This window comes from Crocodylus siamensis, chromosome 3 (genome assembly GCF_052110815.1).
Source record: "Crocodylus siamensis isolate JL-2025a chromosome 3, ASM5211081v1, whole genome shotgun sequence".
NCBI lineage: Eukaryota > Metazoa > Chordata > Crocodylia > Crocodylidae > Crocodylus > Crocodylus siamensis.
In genome coordinates, this window is record NC_143397.1 from 15,022,079 (window position 1) to 15,044,344 (window position 22,266).

The window sequence follows — 22,266 nt, forward strand, 5'->3', positions numbered from 1 at the left end:
GTGATGGGGAGACGGTTAATATTTCATTCCATCAACTCAAGCCAGTCACTGCAGCTGCCACCAGTGACAACAGGTGCCGGGGGCATGATGCGAAGTGGGCTTCACAGTGACAATGTGAGAAAGCGAGACTCCCTTAGAGATTTACAATCAACAAAATATTTGACAGCCACTGTTAACTGTACTGGCCCAGCATGGCTTAACTGGGCCGAGGAAAACACAGCTCCACTTCTCTCCTGCATGGTGGTTATACCAGACTGAAAAGCCACTGTCCCAACAGAGGGTTACTTATGAGTTCAGGAGTGTCAGACATATTATTTGCTCAGTACCTGGACCCTACTCTGGGGCTAGTCCACAGGGCTTCCGGCTGTGGTTAATACCAGCCCCTGCCGGCAAACTCAAATGCATTGACAGGCCAGATCCAGACCACGGGGCTTCTTTGCAGACCAGAAGATGCACGTCCTGCTGCTGGAAGGGGTGAAGGCTGCTGCTGGATTTAGTGTTTTGGGCTGTCACTGGTGACTAAAATCTGCTGCAGTAGCTGGTAGGGGGGTTGCGTAGCACTGCTGTGAGCTCCTTGGCTCCTGGCTGTGATGACAACAAGCTCCAGCAGCCATGGCAATGGGGTTTGAGTAGTAGTGCTATTAACTCCTGAGCCACTGATGCCAACACAGCAGCTGTGACAGCCAAGGTCCCACAGCCGCAGCGGGACGTCTCACGGGCTGCATCTGGAGGTGGATCGTCCAGCCATTGAAGCACCCCAAGGTATAAATGAACGGTGTGTCCAAGCCCTAGCCTAATATTGTGTTAACCCCATATAAAAACAGTCTATTTAACCATCCTGTGCAGAGGTGGTTGGGATAAGGAGTGCCACCTCCTGGCTCTCAGCAGTGTCCACTATGTTGCATGCTTTGGGAGTTAAATAAAGGGGCAGTTGATGCCAGATATGCTTCCCGAGCACAACTCTAGCGGCCGGTATGCTGTACAGTATTGGGGGTGGTGTTTGTGGGGGGTGGAATTGAATAATCTGGCAGCTAGTATGTGAAGGGGGATCTGGGCTACTGTATCCCTGACAATGGTGCTACACACTCCTCGATTCAAGCCAGGTCTCTTGGCTGGTAGCAGGGACCAAGGCCCTTGCCCCCATCTCTTTTCCTTCCTTACTGCAGAGTGATCTTTGCCTTCTTAAAAGAGAGCGCTCCCTGTGTGTCCTCTTAGCTTCCCTGGTCAAGTGTCCATCCACACCTGAAGCATTCAATGGCTTATCTTCAAGACAGCTCACACCCTGGGGTCCCTAATTTCAAGGATGCCTTCGTGCCTTGCAGGTGCCTGGGAAAGGCTTCTTGTGCCCTCCTAAAAGGAGCAGACATGATGTGCAGCCCACAGCACATGCCTCAAGATGGAGGCACAAAAGAGTGGGCTGAAAATGGAGCTTCCTGTTGGGTTTCCATGTGCCTAGTCGATGTAAAGAGAAAAGCTATTCTTTAAAGTTCCTTAGTGATTAAAATCAGATTTGGTATAAATGTTTAAGTAGGCGAGGGAGGGAGAAGGACAGCAAGCAATCCCTTTTGCCTTTGCCTCTGAAGAAAGGGTACCTCTTTGGACTTGCCGACTGGAGTATGCATCCTTGTAAAAGAGCAGCCAGGCCTGTCAGTTATCAGACCTAGCTGGGAAGGGAAAGACTGATTAAAAAAAAAGCCAGCAAGTGATTTACATGCTGTAGAGTCATAGGTGAGACATGGGCGTTATGGTAAGTCCTGAAAGTGGGGGGTTGGTGGAAAGACTGTGTCCTTCTTTGACGTTAGAAGAGAGGCAATGGGAAAATTCTCTGGGAGTTTTGGTTTGAGTGGTGGAGGGTGTGAAAAAGCACTGTTTTGTTGGTACATTTTACTTCTGCTTTAAATCTGGAGAGTAAAACCATGACCCCGAGTGAGTCTTGGGCCGGGTGGCAAGTTTTTCATCACCTGGGGGAAAGAAGCTAGCAATGCTTGTGGTCCCCCACAAAAGTTTCTGGCGCTCCTCTTTCTGTGCATGCAGCTACTTCAGCTTCCAGAGGGGAGCACTCACTCCATAATCTGAGGCCTAGTCCAGTTTGGGGGTGAGTCCAGGTTTGCTTTAGAAATTGAGGGGCACTCGGTCAGGGAACCAGTCTGAGAAATGTGACCTTGAGTGACAGCCTCATATTCGTACATTATGCTGCCCATGCACAGCGGTCACAGGAGGAGACGATTAGAAGTGGTAATTTGGTAAGACTGCAGGCCCTTCAATTTGTGGTGTTCAGTAATGGAGATCTGCTTAATTCTGGGTCTCCTGCCAATTAGCTATGGACAAGAAACAGACTTCCCTGGTGCTCTTCTCAGACTGTCCGGGCAGCTCAGCCCTCAGATCTCCATCCCATATGCTCTAAAATTATTCCCCCTTGACCTCAAAGACATGGATATATCAACAAGAGCTGGTGCTACAACCTGAGCTCAGTTCTAGTTGCTAATCCAATAACATGTTGTTATTTGCTGTGATTGTAGGTTTGGAGCCAGAAATCAGTCATATGGGTGAAAGTCTAGGCTTTGCCAGAAAACAACTGAGATTTAATGATGAGCCTTGCAGATGACACTGGCAAAGGAGTGCCAGTGCTATCTTCAAGAAAGGGAGATGGGAAAATCCAGGGAACTACAGGCCAGTTAGCTTGACCTTGATCCCTGGAAAGATCCTGGGAAAAAATCATCAAGGAAACCATTACCAACATCCTAACAGAAGGTAAAATTTTGAGAGATAGCCAACACAGTTTTGTGGCAGGTAGGTCTTGTCTGACCAACCTGATTTTCTTCTATGACCAGGTGACGCATCACCTGGACAAAGGAGAAGAGGTGGATATTATATTCTTGGACTTTGAGAAAGCCTTTGAGCTGGTGTCCCATGATGTCCTGATGGAAAACTAGGGGAATTGCATCCTAGACAATTTCATGGGCCGATGGCTGGGGAACTGGCTCCATGGTCAGACCCAGAGAGCGACAGTTGATGGAACCAAATCAACTTGGCACGCTGTAACCGGTGGCATCCCCCAGGGCTCTGCTCTCAGACCTGTAGTCTTCAATGTGTTTATAAATGATCTTTACTCAGGTGTTACAAGCGGACTGGCTAAGTTTGCTGATGACACCAAACTATGGAGAAGTGCAGTCACCCTAGAGGATAGGCTGGCAATGCGGGCCGACCTCAGCCGGCTTACAAGGTAGGTGGATCAAAACCTGATGGCTTTCAACACCAAGAAATGCAAAGTGCTCCCCCTTGGGAGAAAGAACCCACATCACACTTATAGACTCAGCAGTGCTTTGTTAACTAGCACTGTGTCTGACAGAGACTTGGGGTTCATGATTGACTGCAAGATGAACATGAGCGACCCACGTGATGCTGCAACCAGCAAAGCAAACAAAACTCTTGGCCTGCATCTTCCAATGCATCTCAAACAAGACCCAGGAAGTCATCCTCCCACTTTACTCAGCCTCGGTGAGACCACAGCTGGAGTACTGTGTCCTGTTCTGGGCTCCGCAAGTCAGAAAGGATGTAGAGAAGCTCGAGAGAGTGCAGAGGAGAGCCATGTACATGATTAGAGGACAAGACAGCAGGCCTTATGAAGAGAGGCTGAGAGACATGGGACTCTTCAGCTTGGAAAAGCGTAGGCTCACGGGTGACTTGGTGGCAGCCTATAAGTACATCATGGGTGTGCACCAGGAACTGGGAGAACATCTGTTCACCAGGACACCTCACGGGAAGACTAGGTCCAACGGTCACAAACTCTTGGAAGACCATTTCAGGCTGGACATAAGGAAAAACTTCTTTACTGCCTGAGTACCCAGGGCCTGGACTAGACTCTCCCCAGAGGTGGTGCAAGCACCTACTCTGGACTCTTTTAAGGAACATGTGGATGCCTATCTTGCTGGGATCATTTGACCCCTGCTGACTGTCGACCCTTTGAGCAGGGGGCTGAACCTGATGATCTTGCAAGGTGCCCTCCAGGCCTAATGTCTATGAAATCTATGAGGGATAATAAATCAAAGCCCTTTCATTGTCCATTTTCATTGCACCATCAGGATGTTTTGGGGTGCCAGTATCTCTGCATACTTCTCTTGACCTTGTGCTCTCCTCCCACTGTAAGCCTTTTACATGAATTACAGGACTGTTTGTGACTAGAACCACCTCCCAGGAGTAGGTGATTTTAGGAAACTGGGGAATTCTGACCAAAAGAGAGGTCTTGGCATTAGGACTCCTTGTTGGAATTGCCAGAGGGTTTCTTTTCCTACAGAAAGAGGTGTGGTGCAATATGATGTCCTTCCTTGGGGAATTTATCTTCCCTCTTCAAAAAAAAGGGTAAGCATTTGGTCAGAAGCACATAACTTGCACCTTTGGGATCTCATTTGTCAGCTCCACATATCTGCAACCAATATATTCTTGTCATCTACCTTGGCTCTTGCTCACCTATGGCTCTTGCTACCCATCTCCCCCATATTCTGGCATCCTTGGTCTTCCTTCCTCTATTTTTCCCTGACAGTGGCTCCATCTCTCTAGTTCAGTGCACTTACACAAGCAGTGAGAGACAGGGGTGGTAGGCCTCCTTCAGCATCAAGGAATCCAAACCCATGTATATCCAGGAATAGTGACTTAACTGCTTAGCTATGGAACAGGCTGGGTGCAAGCTCCTTCTACCCCTCACATTAAAGCTGGCTCGCTCTACAATGAAAAAAAATGCAAGATCTCTGGGGCTGGGAATATGCATGACTCTGTAGCCTAGTGGTTGGGGAAGTCAGCTGCAGGGGTGGGGAGGGGTCTTGGCTTACAATTTATACATGTTCCATGACATACTCCATGAGTATACTTGCTCCATTACATGCTCTGTTGTAATAGCGTGGGAACAGGCTTCAGAAGCCAGGACTCCTCTCCACAGTGCCAGGCAATTGGCCTAACCACTAGGCTACAGAGACAGACCCCATCTTGCTTGCTCTGTCTTTGGTGCATCACTTCTCACACAGTGACACAGTCTCAGCAGAGGGAGCACCTACCCAGCCTAGCGGAGAGCCTGGTGGTTTGGGCACCCCCCTGGGAGGTGGGAGAAGTGGGTTTAAATCCCCTCAAGTTGAGATGGACCTAGAACCCATGCCTGAGCCAGTGCTCTCGCCTGTGGGCTCTTGTCTAACAAGTGGGCACCACTGCCTCTTTTGACCCCATTTTCAAACATAAAATAACTGTGTTTTGTGAGTGGCCTGGCCCTGGCAGTGCCTGGTGCGTTCTGAGCCTCCCTACTGTATTGGACCCCTCAGGAAGAGCAAGGCAGCACTGCCTCTCATGTCTGGATCCTGACCCAGGATAGGCAGGAGCCTACACTGGAAGGGTGCCTGCAGATGTGCGGGGAGGCTGCTCCGACGCGCTGTAATTCATTGAGTCTGCTGGAGCGTGCTAATTAGCATGCTGCTGCAGCCTCCGTGTCTCACATATTAGCATCCCTGCACTTCAGAATGGCAGTGGGGGCACTTTAACTAATGCTCAATTGATGAGATTTAGCTAAAGTGCCCCCCATCGCCATTTTGAAGTGTGGGGATGATGATACACAAGACGCTGCAGGTTCTTTAATTAGAGCAGCTCTCAGATTAAAGCACCCCCTCATTCCTGGAGCACATGTAAAAGCACCCTAAGTGCTTGGGTTGGGGCGGTGCTTTTGTGTGTGAGCAGAAAAGCTCCAGGAGCTTGCAGGTTGAAGAGGAAGGTGCCTGGTGCGCTGTAGATGCCATCAGAATGAGGCGGCTGCATGGTGGGGAGCAGGGATGCGTGCGGTGGGGATCAGTTTGGGATTCTGGGAGCCTTAAACCGCAAGTGTTGGTGTTGGCACCTAAGTCCTTTTTTTGGATCTAGCTATAGGCCCTGCAGGGATAGTACAGTTACAGCCATTGGATAGTTTAGGGCAGCATTTTTCAACCCATGGGTCATGACCCAAAAGTGGGTTGCAAGAATATATGAAAGGTTTGTGAACAAACTTTTAAAATGGATTCTCCTCTGAAAGAGACGAACCTGAGAAGCTGGGTTTTCCCTTGCAGACTGGCAGTGTTTTGAGCTGCTTGCCCGCCCCAACCCCCTGCCCTACGTACTGGGAGGCTAGGTGGAGGGGGCGGGGAGCAGAGCGTCAGGAGCGAGGGGGCTGTTCTCTACATAACTCTATATTGGGCTGGGAGTGTCCAGTGATGTTTACAAATGGGTCCTGATACAAAAAAGTTTGAGAACCACTGGTTTAGGGAATTGGGCAGGGGCAGGGTTTGTCTTTTGGTGGACCCCTGCGTACCTGGCCCCTACTCTTTACTAGATAACCGTACTAATGGCGTGGGCTACTAGGAATTATTTTTTTTGTGGGTAGGTCTGTGACTCAAAGATTGGACTCTTTAGGTCACCTCAAGACCCATCGATGAGCTGTGGTAGAGATCCCCCTCGAATCGGTATTGCCTCCAGCGACTAGTCAGCTTTGTGGCGACGTAGACGCCAGCCAGCTCGGTCCTGTGCACTTATGTGGTCTGTGGGTCCTAATGCTCCTGCTAGACATTGTAATGGGAGTTTGAACTTCCTTGCTTCAGGTTCCCTGGTTCGGATCTGGCCAGTGAACGTGAACCTTTCATATATTCTTGCAACCCACCTAATAGATCTACTTGTCATTCGATGGTTTCAGCCATGTTCCCAGTTTCCTGGCTGTATTCTGATAAGGTAAATCCCATCAATTCACAATCAGCCCCTGCTCTGGCAGTTCTAGCATAATGGCCAAAGGCTGATTTACCCAAGGAGATGAAAGCAGCCTCTCACCCCTAAATATGCCGATGTGCTAAGCAGGGCTGGGGCAGTGTGCAGACACTTGTACCATATGTGCCATGTACAAAAATAAGTCTCCAGCCAGCCCTAGAAACTTGGAATAATGCCCAAAGACAATGAAAAGCAATTCAGAAGAGCTATAAAGTTTACCTATTTAATCTCCTGGAACTGTCAGTCCTGGAAGGCAAGGAAAAGAACAGAGTAGGTCGTATTTACCTGGGGAAAATATTGCTGCCTTGGTTATTCCACCTAACTGATCTGGAAAGGCTGTAGCAAAATAAGGCAGCTACTGCACTAGTTTGGGTACATCTGCCTTTAACAGAGTCATGCCCAGCTGGAAACCTCAGTGACTTACACAGGCCAAGGGAGCATTGTTGTTCCCTATCCACAAGGGAAAACGCCGAGGGGCTGTCTCTGTTGCCCAAGTCTGAGGCTGAATCCTGTGGTCTGTGGTTCCATTCCTAGTTCATGGCCCCTGCTTGTAGGCTGTACCACCTGGGGACTGACTGTGTCTCTTCCTCCAAGTCTGTGCTTTCCGAGTGTACAAGTACACTCTATATCTGCAGGCCTGGCTTCTTGGGGTGTCAAAGGAGGTCTTGCCTGAGGAAGGAGGGCAGATGAGCTGCCCCCACTCACCTCTCTCTCTCTCTCTCTCTTTTTCTCTACTAGAAAAGAGCGTCCAGCCTTGTCTGAAGGCAGACAAGAGGCTGGTACATGGAGATTTAGTGTGTCTGCAGAGTGCTGGTGATGATGTGTCCTTGCCTGACATTATTCCTTAATTCCTTTGTCATGTGTGAAAGAGATAGAAGCAAACGGGGGCAAAAATGTCTTTCTAGCAACTCCTGAGCAGTGAAGCTGTTTGCTCACAAGCCATCATTCATTCACCACAAGGCAGGGGCAGCACAGCTCATAATTTCTTCTCAGACTGCGACTATTCTGTATTCAGAAACATTGAAATGATCTTCATTGCTCTCTAAATTGACTGGCCCTTATACTGTAGTCCCTAAGGGCAGCTGAAAGCAGTCTCCTGCATGTTACACCTGTGCACCAAGGTCATTTGATAGAAATACAGAGGTCACTTTTGGTTGTTGCTGCTCAGCTCTGGAACTCCCTCCCCCTTGAGGCTTGCTGGAGCCCAGGTATCTTCTGGCAACAGTGCAAGATATTTGTCAGGTCTGTTCAGCAAGCGGGTTTATGTCCTCAGGCATAATGGACATTGTGTGGCATTCTGCGGGCATTACACTGCTCAGCCCCTCTTGCATAGGAGTATCTACCCACTGCTAAGCTTTCCCATGCAGATGTACAGGCTTTCACTTTGAATTCAGTCCCCAGGGGTGACGCTAAATTCTCATTTCTTATACATAGTGGATGCATCTACACATGCAATTAATGCGGCGCAATAAATATCTACACATGCAATTAATATGGAGCATATTGCACCGGAATTTGTTGTTCATGGACATATTGCACCGGAGTTTGTTGTTCATGGACACCGTGTTTACATGTGCACCTGGGACCACAGCACATTGAGCCATGTCAGAGCAGCCCCAGCTGACCAAGGGCCCTGAGGGTCAGCCTGCAAGCCCAGGGCTGCTCCAGCTTGGCTCAATATGCTGCAGAGAGGCTGGCTGGGGCATGAGGGTGCTCCAGTATGGGGCTAACCAGCAGGCAGGCCCTGCATTGAAGCAACCTCATGCCCCAGACAACCCCCTCAGCATCTACACATGCTGTGCTATGGAGTAAAAAAACTCAGCAAGATGGTACTTATATTTACAAGTATTGTCCTGCTGCAGAATTTATTACTTTCCTGAGGCCTAACAGGCCTGCATGTGTACATGCTGAGATGTTTACTGCAGAGCTAATTAGGCAACTGCACAGTAAACATCTCGTGTAGACACGCCCAGTGCTACATACCTCAACCCAGGATTTCAAACTTACAGCCCACTGGCTGGATCCAGCCCATAGGGCTATTAAAGGGGTCAGGAATTTAGAGCTTGGCCAAACAGAAGCATTGACTGCTACCAACATCTGAGCCCCAGGCAAGTAACTTCATCTCCCTGTGCATCATTTTTCCCATCTGTAAAATGGGGATAATGACCCTGATTCCATTAAGTTTTTTTGTTTTGTTTGGGAGGGGTGGGGTGAGATTCACTGATGAAACATGCTTGGCAAGAGCCCTATATTATCTTGTGGGGATTTTTGCTCTCCGCTGTCAGTACTTTCAGAACAATGAGGTACACAGGCCTAAACACAATATTCCAGGAGAGGTCACTCAAAGCGCTGGTGCAGAACTGCCACCTAAAATGCCGGCATGAAAAATGCTTTGTGTCAGTAAGTAAGAGTAAATGAGGACAACTCTGTCAGTCAGTTCAATATTATCATACCTCACCAGGACTCTAAAATGTAATACCTTTAATAGTCACATCTTAGCTAAAGCATTTCAAAGAGCACTTTGGAAGCCTGATCCTATTCCTTCTGCATGGAAGCAGCTCCATGGATCTTCAAAGGAGATTTGCACATGGACAGACTAGCCAAGACTCAAAAGCATTGCCAGTCAACTTAAATGGCTCTTATAAACTTACAACCCTATTTCTGAAAATCTTGGCTAATCATGCAGTGTTCTCACTGCTGCAGCATTACCAACTTGAAACTCTGACCCAACTAACTGGGGGCTGAATAACAACAATTTATGATGCCTCCAACAATTTATGATGAAGTATTGATCCTCAATTGGGGTGAAAATATGGTGCTTTCTGCTCTCTTTTGCTTTGAGTTTTGCAGTATGTTTGAACCTGAGATTCAGGGAAACGCATCCCATATAAACTGGAAGTAACACGCACAAGAATTCAGACCAAATTTTTGAACACCTCAGATTGCACGAGTATTTGGATCCTGGATTTTGGCTGAATTCAGAATGATAGGAGCTTTTTGAAAAATGTGCATCTGGATTTAGATATTTATTTCAAACACCCTCCAAGTTGACATATGCTCAGGTTGTGTGTGTGTGCATGCATGTTTAGGTTAATGCCTTCCTAAGACCCGAAAAAAAAGAGTCTCTGATAAATATAATAGTATTTATTGGCATTCTGGGTTAGGGGCTTTTTATATTCTCCACAGAAACTAAGTCCTTGTCCCAAAGACACCCTCATTTAAGCAGGAGTCTCCAGTCTAAGGGACCCAAAGAAGAGTCTTTTATTAAGCTCTCTTAAACACATGCACACTTCTCAAATAAACAGCTGTATACACAACAGCTTTCTTGTTTGCACTGGCTCCAAGTAGGGAAGGGCAGGTCAACATTGCACAGAAGACACTGGGGTTTATTTGCTTGTTCCACTACAAACAGCTTAGCTAGCTGACAGGCAGAGATGTCCATTTAAAAATCTGGTGACAAGGTACTTTCATGCTGTATATGGTGTGTGTTGCTGTAAGAAACTCAAAAAATGACTTTTGCTTTTGGAGCAATTGATTATTTGATCTGTGTCTCTGAGGCCCCCTCTACACGTGCAGGTAAAAGCGTGATAGGATCTAATGCAGTGGTGCATTATTTTGGGCGGAGGGCTGCTTACTGAGTTTTGGCAAGTCATCGAGGGCTGCATGATAGACAGCCAGGGGCAGATAAATATTAATTTTTAAAATTTTTTAGGGGCCCTGTGGGGCAAATAGAATGGCCTGGCCCCGAGCTGCACGTGTGCCCAGCTACCCCTGATCTAATGTGTGATCCTCACAATGTCACACATGCATGGCAGGAGGTGTGATTGTGAGATCCAGCATAAGATCCTATTGTGCCTTATTGCAGGTACAGGGGGAGCCCAGGATTGCCAAGCCAAGTGCCCCCCAAACCAACAAATAGGGCACTCACAGCCCCGACTGCACCTCACACAGCCGGGACTGCAAGTCCTGCCGGCTGCCAGACTGCGGTCTCCCAGCTGCAAGAAGTGTGGTAGGCATCCTGCAGCTGGGAGACGGCAGCTACTGCTGTCTTCCAGCCGTGGGGATATGTAAGCACTGGAAGATCGTACCCAGGCCCCACAGCTGCCAGGACCCAGGTTCCCACAGCTGCTGTGCACTGTGGGAGTGAGAGTCCCCAAAGCTGTGGGACTCCCAGCCCCGGCTGGGCGTGGTGCACCTCCCCCGCTGGGAGCCTGGTCAACTAATGGGGCTCCCAGATGCCGGGGAGACCCTGCTACACATGCAAATTCAAACTGGATACCAACCAGCTACTAAGTTAGTAGACATTTTTGAGGGCTAACTTTATAGCTGGTTGGACCCTTTTATGTCATGATAGGTACTTTGGACTGTATCTGGTCTCGGTTTAATTGCACAATTAACTAGTTACCTACACAATAGCTGTAACACATGGAGGGTGGCTGAAGCAGGAGTGAATGGTGTTAGGAGGAGAATGGCTACCCTCTGCTGGTGAGCTGATGTAAAAGGAGTCAGTATTTTTACTCCAATGCCTTGACTAACACTTCGGGGACTTAGATTGATGCCTCAACATTCAGGGCACAAGCCCAGAAATTAAATGACATTTTTTCCCCTTTTATTAGTTGTGATATGCAGGCAAACTGCAGGGCAAGACTGTGCCTATGGCTGGTGCTGTGACATCAAGGCTTGTGGGGAAATTACAGTAGTGCTAAACAATATAACTGAGACATAGCTGAGCAGAGATCGTGGGGCTGGCATGTGGGTTGCTGAATATTCCCCTCTCATGTGAAGGACCTAGAGGGCTCTTGGCATCTTGCTGAACCAGATCCGCAATGGCAGAGCCAGCCAGTGTCACTAGTGAATGGGCTTACTTCTGTGCTTGCTTCGGTGCTGCTCTTGGAAGTGCTTCGCGGGGCTGGGGAACAGTGAATCAGTATCTAAATACTGTGGAGCTGGCCTGAGACGAGAAATGGACCCTGTACAATGCAGGCTTAGAACACTGCACATCCTAACCCTCCTTTATCAGTGCACTGAACAAAACCCAAATGGCTAGGCTTCGCAATCTGACGGCACCTAAATAAAGCTTGTTGAGAATCCTAAGCGGCAAAACAGCCCTAATGTGATACTTGGACGTTAGACTCTGCTGGATGAATTCCTTGGCTCATCATAGCCCTAGGACAGATGTCTGATTACTCCCACACATGCATAGTAACCCTGTTTTAAGACACCTGTGCCATCAAGGGCTTTTGCATGGCTGGAAAGAAGCATGTGGTTTAGTGGTGCGAGGTCAGGACCTCCTGAACTGTAAGCCAGCTCTGTAGCTAACGAGTTACTCCCCACCGCTTCAGTCTCCCCAGGGTTGAAGTAGGGATAACCAGCGGGTTGTGCGAGTTAGTCGGTGCTCGAAGAGTGCTGAGTGTGGACCTTCTTTGGGCCTTTTGCAGTCGTTAGCAAACAAGGGAGTGTCCAAATAGGACTGCTGACAGCTGCTCTCCCTGTCAGCCCCGACGCCAGGGAGCTGTCTAGAATGACTGAGAAAGTGACTGTCATGAACTAAGGTGGACTTTTCTCCCAGCCTGCTCAGTTGACTGGAGAAGGCCTGCCGCCCACGCACCACTTCAGTTTGCACAGCACTGCATGTCCTTCAGGGCATGAGCCAACTCCTAACTAATGAGAGGTAGGGAGGGATTTTCTCTAGGGAGGGCCAATTATCTCGTAACTGCCTACTACACGGCTTCTGGCACCTTTTCTTTGATGCAGGTGGAATCAGCTACATCCTTATGGGAAAAGATTGTTCAGTTGGGGTCTTTTTTCCTAAACCTCAGCTCAGGTTGAGCTGTGCACAAAGGAGAGAATGTCCCAGCAACAAAAGCCAGAAACCTGCCTATGGCTTCAAGTTACCACCATTCAAATGGCACAGGAGATCTTGCATTGCATGTACATCTAGGTGTCATCCTGGAACAGAAACAGGTGGCACAGGGTGTTTTGGGACCGAGTAGCTCTTAAGTCATAACTGTAAATTCAGTCCCGGTTACAAAGAGCACTTCTGCTCTCCCACATTTCTTTGGAAAGGGTCTCTCATTGTAATGGTACCTGCCATGTACCAACCTGATGTACAGCATACCCAGCTATACCTTGGAAGAAATACTTCCACCCAGGTAAGGGAAGGCAGCTTCAGTTTCCTCAAAGCCTTGCTGGTAGAGATTATTGCTGGGATAAATTGTGTCAGGATCTCTTTAGCATGGCTAATCAGTGCCAGCTGGTACCACCCACTTCATCTTCATGGCTTCTTGTGGACTACCCAGAGGAAAAGTGTTGTGACTTCTACAGCCCAAAGCTTCACTCTCATGCAGACTTTCTGTCCCCAGTTGCCTTCTGGGGACCATCCACATGAGCACACGCGTGCTTTGAAGCACTGTCAAACACACCATACTCACATAAAGTCTTTTGAGGCACTGCAAAACGCACCACACGCACATAATTTGGGTCTCCATGGTGCGTATGAGCAGCACGGAGCCAAATTCAGATACCAGGAATCCCAGTATCAAAAAAAACAACACGGAGAAAAAAAGCAGGGTGGCATATATGGTGGCAGCATGTGCCGCCTCAAACCAGAGCCTGGCTGGCCAGAGCCGTGCACCAGCTGCTGGCCAGGCTCCATGCTCCTGTATCATCATCACCGCTGCAGCCCAGGAGCCCCCCAGGACTCTGGGTAAGGCTGCTGGGGCCAGTGCAGGTGCTGGCCCAAGCCTCCCCTGTTCCACCCAGAGCATTTTTCCCTGTGCTAACCCAGCGTGCAGGGGCATGCACTGACAGGGGCAAAAAGCAGTGGCATGAATTTGTGCTGCTTTTTTCCCTGTGGCAACTGCATGCCCCTGCTCATGAGGACATGGTCCTAGAGTCTATTACATGCAGGAACCATCAGAGATCTTGGCTTTATTCAACCCCAGAGTGTGTGAGCTCAGGTCTCTTCACTCCTTAGATGGATAAAAAGGAGACTTTAATTAGATTTAATTGCTAGTGGAACATACCTAGTGTTCCACATTTTCAGTTTTTATTTAAAAAACAAAATTCTGGGACTTTTTCAGGGTTTATCTTCCAAACATAAAAACCAGGTTGAAATTGGGAGAAAAGGAAGAAAAGAAAAAAAATTAGTTTAAATCAGGGAAAACAATAATACATTCCTGCAGTGGTGAGGGAGGGAGGGACTGCAGTAAGGCTGGGACTAGTGAAGCAGTGGGGGGAGAGGCACAGTGCAGCCCGTTGGCCCCTCCCAGGGCTGCAGCAGGCAGCAAAGTGGGGGGACTGGCGCAGGGTGGGGTGGGGGGGCACGGCTCTTGCTGGTACATGCCCCCTAGAAGGCTGTGGGCTGGGGAGCTGCACTGGGCTCTTCCCGGGGAAGGGTGCCCCTGGATCTGCACGTGGGACAAGATCAGGCTGCTGCCTGCCCAAAGCGCTGGGAAGAGCCCAGTGGCGCCACCAGCCCCAGCCGTCAACAGCAGCCTGCTTTCGTCCTGTGTGCAGATGTGGAGGCCCGTGACCCCCAGGAAGAGCCCAACGCAGCCCTCCCAGCCTGCAGTCCTCCCAGGGGGCATGTAGCAGCAAGAGCTGTGCCCCCACCCTCCTGCACTCTGCACCCACCGACAGCTCCCCACACTTTGCTCCCTGCTGCAGCCCCGGGAGTAGCTGATGGGCTGTGCTGCACCTCTTCCCTCTACTGCAGCAGCCTGCTGTTGGGCTGCCCTGGCGCTTGGGGAAAGGGGAGGCTGGTGCATGGCCAGACCTGGGGCGGGGGACCTGACCTTGACCCCAGCACTAGCGCTGGCCCCTCCTGCCCCACCCTGGGGTCAGAACCGGGAGCCCCACACACATGGGCAATGACTGTAGCCTTGTGGGCCTGTGCGGAGTGGTGCAGAGCCCACCGCAGGAGGTGGGGCCAGGCTCTCCTGCCTGCCCCCTGGCAGGTCTTGCAGCTCCCAGTGCCCGAGGCAGGGCTGCAGCCGCAGCTGCCAGGTGCAGCTAGGACCCACCCACCCCGGGAGGGATTTCTGCAACCCCTCCCACCCTGCCTGGGGTCTGAGCAAGGAGCCCGGTGCCCCCAGGCAGTGGCTCCAGCCACCCTCTCCCAGCCTCCACGTGGCCACCGTCACTCCCCTCACTCCCCACTGTGTGTGCGGGTGCTGCCACCGTCCCCTCCATCATTTTTTTTTACTGATTTACACTGAAAAAGGGGTGTAAATCAGTAAAAACTGAATAAATGCGATAAAAAAATCTGGTAATTTACCAGTGAAATTCAGTAAAAAACTGAAAATGCAGAACACTAAACATACCTGAATTTCTAGGGAACTAAAGGGCCGTGAACCCCGAGCCAATGGAAATATGTTGGTGAAAGCTGCTGGGAAGGTGAATGTAGTCAGAGAAGAGCTAATGCATTCCTGATAGCAAATGAGCCCTGCCATTTGGAGTCCCAGAGAGCCATAATGGAGACCCCTTTGTGTTACAGGGCTTCTTGTGGTCTACCCAGCTTTGTTTCTAGCTCTCTAGCCAAAGACTCAGCACTCGAAGGCTGCAAGAGCTCCTTTGTGTCTCTAAAGTCCCAGCACATTAGACCGTAGGGGTACCTGAGCTTTAAAGGATCATTTGCTTAAAATACAATGAGGCGAATAAACCAGAGAGGGGCTCCCTTCCCATTTCATGTTTACTTGCTCTCTGCTCCCAGTTGAAAGTTTCTTTTTGTCAATGGTATCCTGCAATGAAGCTGTGCTGTTGGGCCACGTATACAGCCACGTTCTTATTCTACCATTCAAATGCCATCACGTTATATTTACATATAGATTGAATGTGGAATCGGGCAACCGGAGAGGCATATGTCAGCTTCTGGACCGCTTAATGCTGCTTCAGTAAACCATGTGCAGAGTCGCATTCTGTCCTGTGCTACCCATCATGCAACCTCGCTGTGGTCAACCGGCCCCAAATTCCTTGCAGCTGTAATCTCTGCTTTAGTCAAGCAGATTAAAAGAATGTAAAAAAAAACAGTTTTCCTTGTAGCAAATGACCAGAAGAGGGCAGTCACTCCCCCCTGTACCAGCTGCCTTTCTTAACACTGAAGAAAAGAAAGGTGTAAAGGCTGTAGCTACGCTACGGACTTCTACTGCCATAATCCTGTCAGCCAGCGGTGTGAAAAGGTGTGCTCCCAGCCCAACATTGCTGTGCCCTTCGTGCAGATAGAAGTCTGCCAGCCAAGCTGTGCTTTTACCAGTTTTTGCTTTGTGGTGGAAGCGTAACTCTGCTGGTACAAAGTTCAGCTTGGGGCGGGGGGGGGAAAAGCTACCCACACAGTAGGAGCGCCTTCCTGTTCTAGTATGCACTCCTGGTGTAAGAATTGCACAGACATTGCTCTGATGCATCTTTTCTCTTTCTACCTTTCCAGTGAGTAGAAAAAATGTTCTGCTGAGATGTTACTTGTTACAGATTTCCAGGTTATTAGACATACTCACGCTGCCTATAATCAAATTAGCTCATACAATAGTTTCATAGTTTCTAGGGTTGGAAGGGACCTGAGCAGATCATCAAGTCCAACCCTCTGCCATGGCAGGAAAGAGCACTGGGGTCAAACAACCCCGGGAAGGTGTTCATCCAGCCTCCTCTTAAAGACCTCCAGGGTGGGAGCCAGCATCACTTCTCTTGGAAGTTGGTTCCAGATCCTAGCCGCCCTGACAGTGAAGTAGCACCTCCTGATGTCTAATATGAATCTACCCTCTGCCAGCTTGTGACCGTTATTCCTGGTCACTCCTGGCGGTGCTCGAGGAAACAGGGACTCCCCCAGTGCCTGCTGGTTCCCCCTGACCAGTTTGTAACAGGCCACTAGATCCCCCCTCAGCCTTCTCTTGTGGAGGCTGAACAGGTTCAGGTCCCATAGCCTCTCCTCGTAGGGCCTGCCCTGCTGTCCCCTGATCATACCAGTGGCCTCCTCTGGACCCTCTGCATGCTGTCCACATCCCTCCTGAAGTGCAGCGCCCAGAACTGGACGCAGTACTCCAGCTGCGGCCTGACCAGTGCTGCATAGAGGGGGAGGATCACCTTCTTGGACCTGCCTGAGATGCATCTGTGGATGCATGACAAGGGGCGGTTGGCCTTCCTGACCGCGTCCCCACACTGCTGGCCCACGTTCATCCTGGCATCAATGATGACTCCAAGATCCTTTTCTGCCTCTGCGCTGACGAGAAGGGAGTTCCCCAGCCTGTAGGTATGCTGCTGGTTCTTCCTCCCCAGGTGCAGCACCTTGCACTTGTCAGTGTTGAATCCCATCCTATTTTCATCCGCCCACCCCTGCAACCTGTCTAGGTCTGATTGCAACCTATTCCTCCCTTCTAGCGTGCCCACATCCCCCCACATCTTAGTGTCATCAGCAAATTTGAACAGGGTGCTTTTTACCCCCTCATCCAAGTCGCTGATGAAGCTGTTGAACTGTGCGGGCCCGAGGACCGAGCCCTGGGGGACTCCACTGCCCACCTCCCTCCAGGTCAAAAATGACCCATCCACCACCACCCTCTGGGTGCAGCCTTCCAGCCAGTTGGTGACCCATTTGACTGTGTGGGTGTCGACACCACAGTCCCCCAGTTTCTTAATGAGAACGGGGTGAGAGATAGTGTCGAAGACAGTCCGAAAGTCCAGAAAGACTATGTCCACTGCTACACCTGCATCTAAGGATTTGGTGACCTGGTCATAGAAGGCCACCAGGTTGGTCTGACAGGACCTGCCACTAATGAACCTGTGTTGGTTGCCCCTAAGCATAACCTCCCTCACTGGCCCCTCATGGACATGCGCCAGGATAATTCTCTCAAAAAGCTTCCCTAGGACCCAGGTAAGACTAACTGGGCTATAGTTTCCCAGGTCCTCCTTCCTCCCCTTTTTGAAAATGGAAGCCACACTGGCCCTCTTCCAGTCCTCTGGCCCCACACCAGAGCACCACGAGTGCTCGTACAGCCATGCCAGGGGTCCCGCAATGACCTCAGGTAATTCCCTCAGCACTTGGGGGTGGAGATCGTCCAGACGGGCTGATTTGAATACATCCAGTCCCTCCAGTTCCCTGACTAGATCCTCCCTGACCCTCGGCCTAGGTGCGCCTCCCCTGGAGCCTGAGGGGGTCCTGGTGGGGGGGCTGATCTAGCCCCTGCTCAGGAAAATGCAGGCAAAGAAATTGTTAAATAGGTTAGCTTTGTCGTCTGGTGTGATGACCAGATTTCCTAGCGTGTCTTGCAGGGGCCCATGTTACTTGGTACCTTCTTTTTGCCCCCTGTGTATTTAAAAAAGGACTTCTTGTTGTCCTTGATCTGGGAAGCTCGTCCCAGTCCCATCTCCGCTTTGCCCTCCCTGACTGCCCCCCTGCAGCCCCGAGCAACCGCAGTGTAGTCTTCCCTGGTGATGACCCCTCCCTTCCATTGGGTGTACGCCTCCCTTTTAGCTAGGAGACGTTCCCAATGCTTTTGGTGAGCCACGGGGGCTTTTGTGCCCTCCTGCCCGCTGTGATCCATGTTGGGATTACCTCCCTTTGGGCTTGGAGGATCATCTCCTTAAGGAGCGACCACTATCCTTGGACACCTGGCTCCCCTCCTCTCCAGGACCTCAGCGTTTCCCCGACTATTCTCCTTAGCTCATTGAAGTCCGCTGTCCTGAAATCTAGGGCTGCTGCCTTGCTGTAGGCCTTTGCCACCTTGCGCTGGATGGTGAATTCCAGCAGGCGATGATCGCTGTCGCCCAGGTGGTTGAGCACCCACAGCCCCCTCTAATAGCAGAGAAGATATGATGGCATGGACTTGAGCACAGACTTGCCCCAACATGTTTACCCAAGGTCCCCATTGCACTTACATAGTCTGTGCCATGACATCGGCGATGCTGTTGTTATCCAAGCTGGATTAATGCTAGCCTTATTCTATGTAGGCAGGCTGCCATCACCCTCCGAGTGGCAGTGCAGACATGTCCTAAACACAATGTGGACATACAGGATATCAATGCTGGTAGCAAAGATTATAGGAGAGTGTAGTGATAATAGGCCAAAGCAAATAAGTATGATGAAATGCAATATAAGGTCTTTGAAGGGGGCCAGGAGGAAGGTTGGGCTTCAAGCACAGGGAAAGAGAAGAAACCAATAAAGGGCTTATGAGAAGATGTCATGTGACTCTCTGGTTAAAGAGTTTCATTCTAGGTCCAAACCTGTTCGGGATCTCCGTAGAGCACAAGAACTTTATGTTGCTTACCACTTTGGTCCTGTCCTGACATGGGGGCCATGTGTCAAGGAAAAGGGCCTTAAACTGAATAGCACCAAATGCCAGATTCAACCGAATAAGACTATATTACAATTATTATTATATTAAAAATTGACAAAGGAGCTCAGCAGACCTGAGAGGAGGCCATTGTAAACATGGAAAGTCATCAAATCAAGGAGCCCTTATAAAGATGCATGGCTTGTCTCTAAGGTCACAATCTGAGTCCAGTTTGGAAAGGTGCTAGGACAACTGACTGAAGAAGAAAAGCTGCCACAAAGGTATTGGCTCCAAAATGTTAAATTAACAAAAAGCCTAAGCCCTCAGTCAGTGAAAGTGTTCACAGTGTGGGAATGAACTGTCCTTTTGCAAGATGATTATGCACTGACAGGTGGTTCCCCAGCACGGACTAAAACCCAGAAGACCTAAGCTAGATTTAAAAACAGTTTGGGAGGTAATTTTTAGTGGTTGTCTGAATATGCTGGAGGGCAAAAGTGTTCAAGAGGGAAAACAGAGCCTACGCTGTTGTAAGCTCGGGGCAGGCTCCAAGGAGGACTATTCCACGATGGCCTGCATTTGCAGGGAACAGATAAGAAAGGCTAAAGCAGCAGCTGAACTTAGATTAGCAACAGGAATCAAGGACTACAAGAAGTCCTTCTTTAGGTACACAGGGAACAGAAGGAAAACAAATGGGAGTGTGGGGCCATTGCTCAACAACTCAGGACAGCTGGTTACTGGTACCCAGGAGAAAGCTGAACTGCTGAATGACTACTTTGCCTCAAATTTCACCAGACCATGGGGAAAACAATGCCAGGTAGAGTACAGGATGAGCACAGTAGGAATAATCGTCTTCCTACTATTGCTGTAGAATTGGTGTATGACCAATAAAAAAATTAGACATATACAAGTCAGCGGGACCGGATGATCTTTATCCAAGAGTGCTGAAGGAGCTGGCCGAGGTCATTACGAACCCCTGGCAAAACTCTTCCACGACTTGTGGTACTCTGGAGAAGTCCCTGAAGACTGAAAGAGGGCCAGTGTTGGCCTTCATCTATAAGAAGGGCAGGAGGGAGGATCCAGGTAACTATAGGCCAATCAGCCTAACTTCCATCCTAGGGAAAATCCTAGAAAAGTTCATCAAGGAGTTTATCTGTCATAGGCTTGCAGAAGGTGAGATTCTGAATGTCAGCCGGCATGGCTTTGTTGCAGGCAGGTCTTGTTTCACCAACCTCATCTCCTTCTATGACCAGGTAACTCACCACCTGGACATGAGGGAACAGGTTGACACTGTATATCTTGACTTCCAAAAGGCCTTTGATCTAGTATCCCACGATGTCCTCATGAGAAAATTGGAGGATTGTGGGTTTAACTCCAAGACAGTCAGGTGGGTGAGAAATTGGCTGCAGGATAGGACCCAGAGAGTCATAGTGAGCGGATCTGTGTCATTCTGGTGAGAAGTGGGCAGTGGTGTCCCACAGGGGTCGGTGCTTGGTCCAGTACTTTTCAATATCTTTATAAATTATTTGGATGTGGGGGTGAAGAGCTCACTGGCCAGGTTCGCGGATGACACCAAGTTATGGGGAAGTGTGGTCATGCTTGAAGATACAGGTACAGGCAGACCTGGACAGGCTGCAAGTTGGGCAGACTGGAACCAGATAAAGTTCAACATCGAGAAATGTAAAGTGCTCCACCTTGGGACGAGCAACCCCCAACACACCCACAGGCTTGGTGGCACTGAACTCACTAGCACCATGAATTAAAGGGATCTGGGGGTAATAATAGACCACAGTATGAACATGAGCTGTCTGTCCAATGCTGTAGCTGGTAGGGCAAACAATATTCTGGCATGCATCAATCGCTGCATCTCCAGCAAAGCCAAGGAGGTGATTCTTCCTCTCTACTCAGCACTGGTGAGACCGCAGCTGGAGTACTGCATCCAGTTCTGGGCACCGCACGTTAACAAGGGTGTGGACAAGCTTGAGAGAGTCCAAGGAAGAGTCACCCGTATTATCAGAGTGCAGCAAGCCATCTGAGGAAAGGTTGAGGGATCTGGGACTCTTCAGCCTGAGGAGGAGGCTGCGAGGGGACCTGGTAGCAGCTTCCTGTTACACTAGGGGAGTACATCACGGGCTTGATGAGCAACTGTTCACCAGGGCACCCTAGGGGAAAACCAGGAGTAATGGCCACAAACTCCTGGAAGATCGATTCAGGCTCTACATTAGGAAAAACTTCTTCACAGTCAGGGTGTCCAGACCATGCAATAAGCTCCCTCCAGAAGTGGTGCAATCACCTACCCTGGAAATCTTCAAGAGGAGACTGGACAGTCACCTTGCTGGGGTCACCTCACCCCCCGTTACCTTTCCTGCCTGGTTCAGGGAGCTGAACCCAGTGATCTGCCAAGGTCCCTTGTGGCCAAGGTCCCTTATGACCTTACAGTCTATGAGTCTATGAAGTCACCTCCTGGGCAGCACTGTGACAAGAACCATCTTAATTGTATGTTAAAGTTGTAAAGTACTGATTATAAATAAGTCAGCCCCGTAGCCAGGGCTGGTACAAGGTCTGTACACTATTCAGATTCTCCCTAATTCCTGTATGGAAAGCTTACATGGAATTTAGGTGTGGTAATGGCCGTGTGCTGGCTGAGTTTTTGGATTTTTTTTTTACAGCAGTGCATGCAGAAGGAAAAATTCTGGTAGTAACCATCCAAACTTCTTCAAAATGCTCAAATGTATTTTCCTGCTGGAAATACCAGGAAGGGAGGAAAAAAGCAAACAAAAAACCCACTAAGCTCAATTAAGTCTGTAAACCAAGTAGATCCTGAGATAGGCTAATACACAAAGAGGTTAGCAAGCTCTCACAAAAGCAAAATATTAACTTATTTATTTTACTCAACATTTTCCACATGCTATCCGAGCAGCCGTGAAGTTCTTGGAGAAAGGAGAGTTAAAAAATCACTATTGTTGTCCAAACAGAGTTAGAGGACAGAGGTAAAAATCAGGCATCTAATGAAATGGTTTTTACCGTCTTTATCATGTCATTTCTGCTGCAATTACTTAGTATAAATGAAAAAGGTGTTTCAGGTCACCTTTATACATGCAGTGGCACTTGAATAAATGAAACCACAATCCACTTGACTGGGAAGGGAGAGTAGAGGATGAAGAGATATAATGATTACCAAGAGTCAAAAATGTTGGGCCAAATCTAAGGTGCCACCAACTGAGGTAGCATAATTCCTTACTTTGAG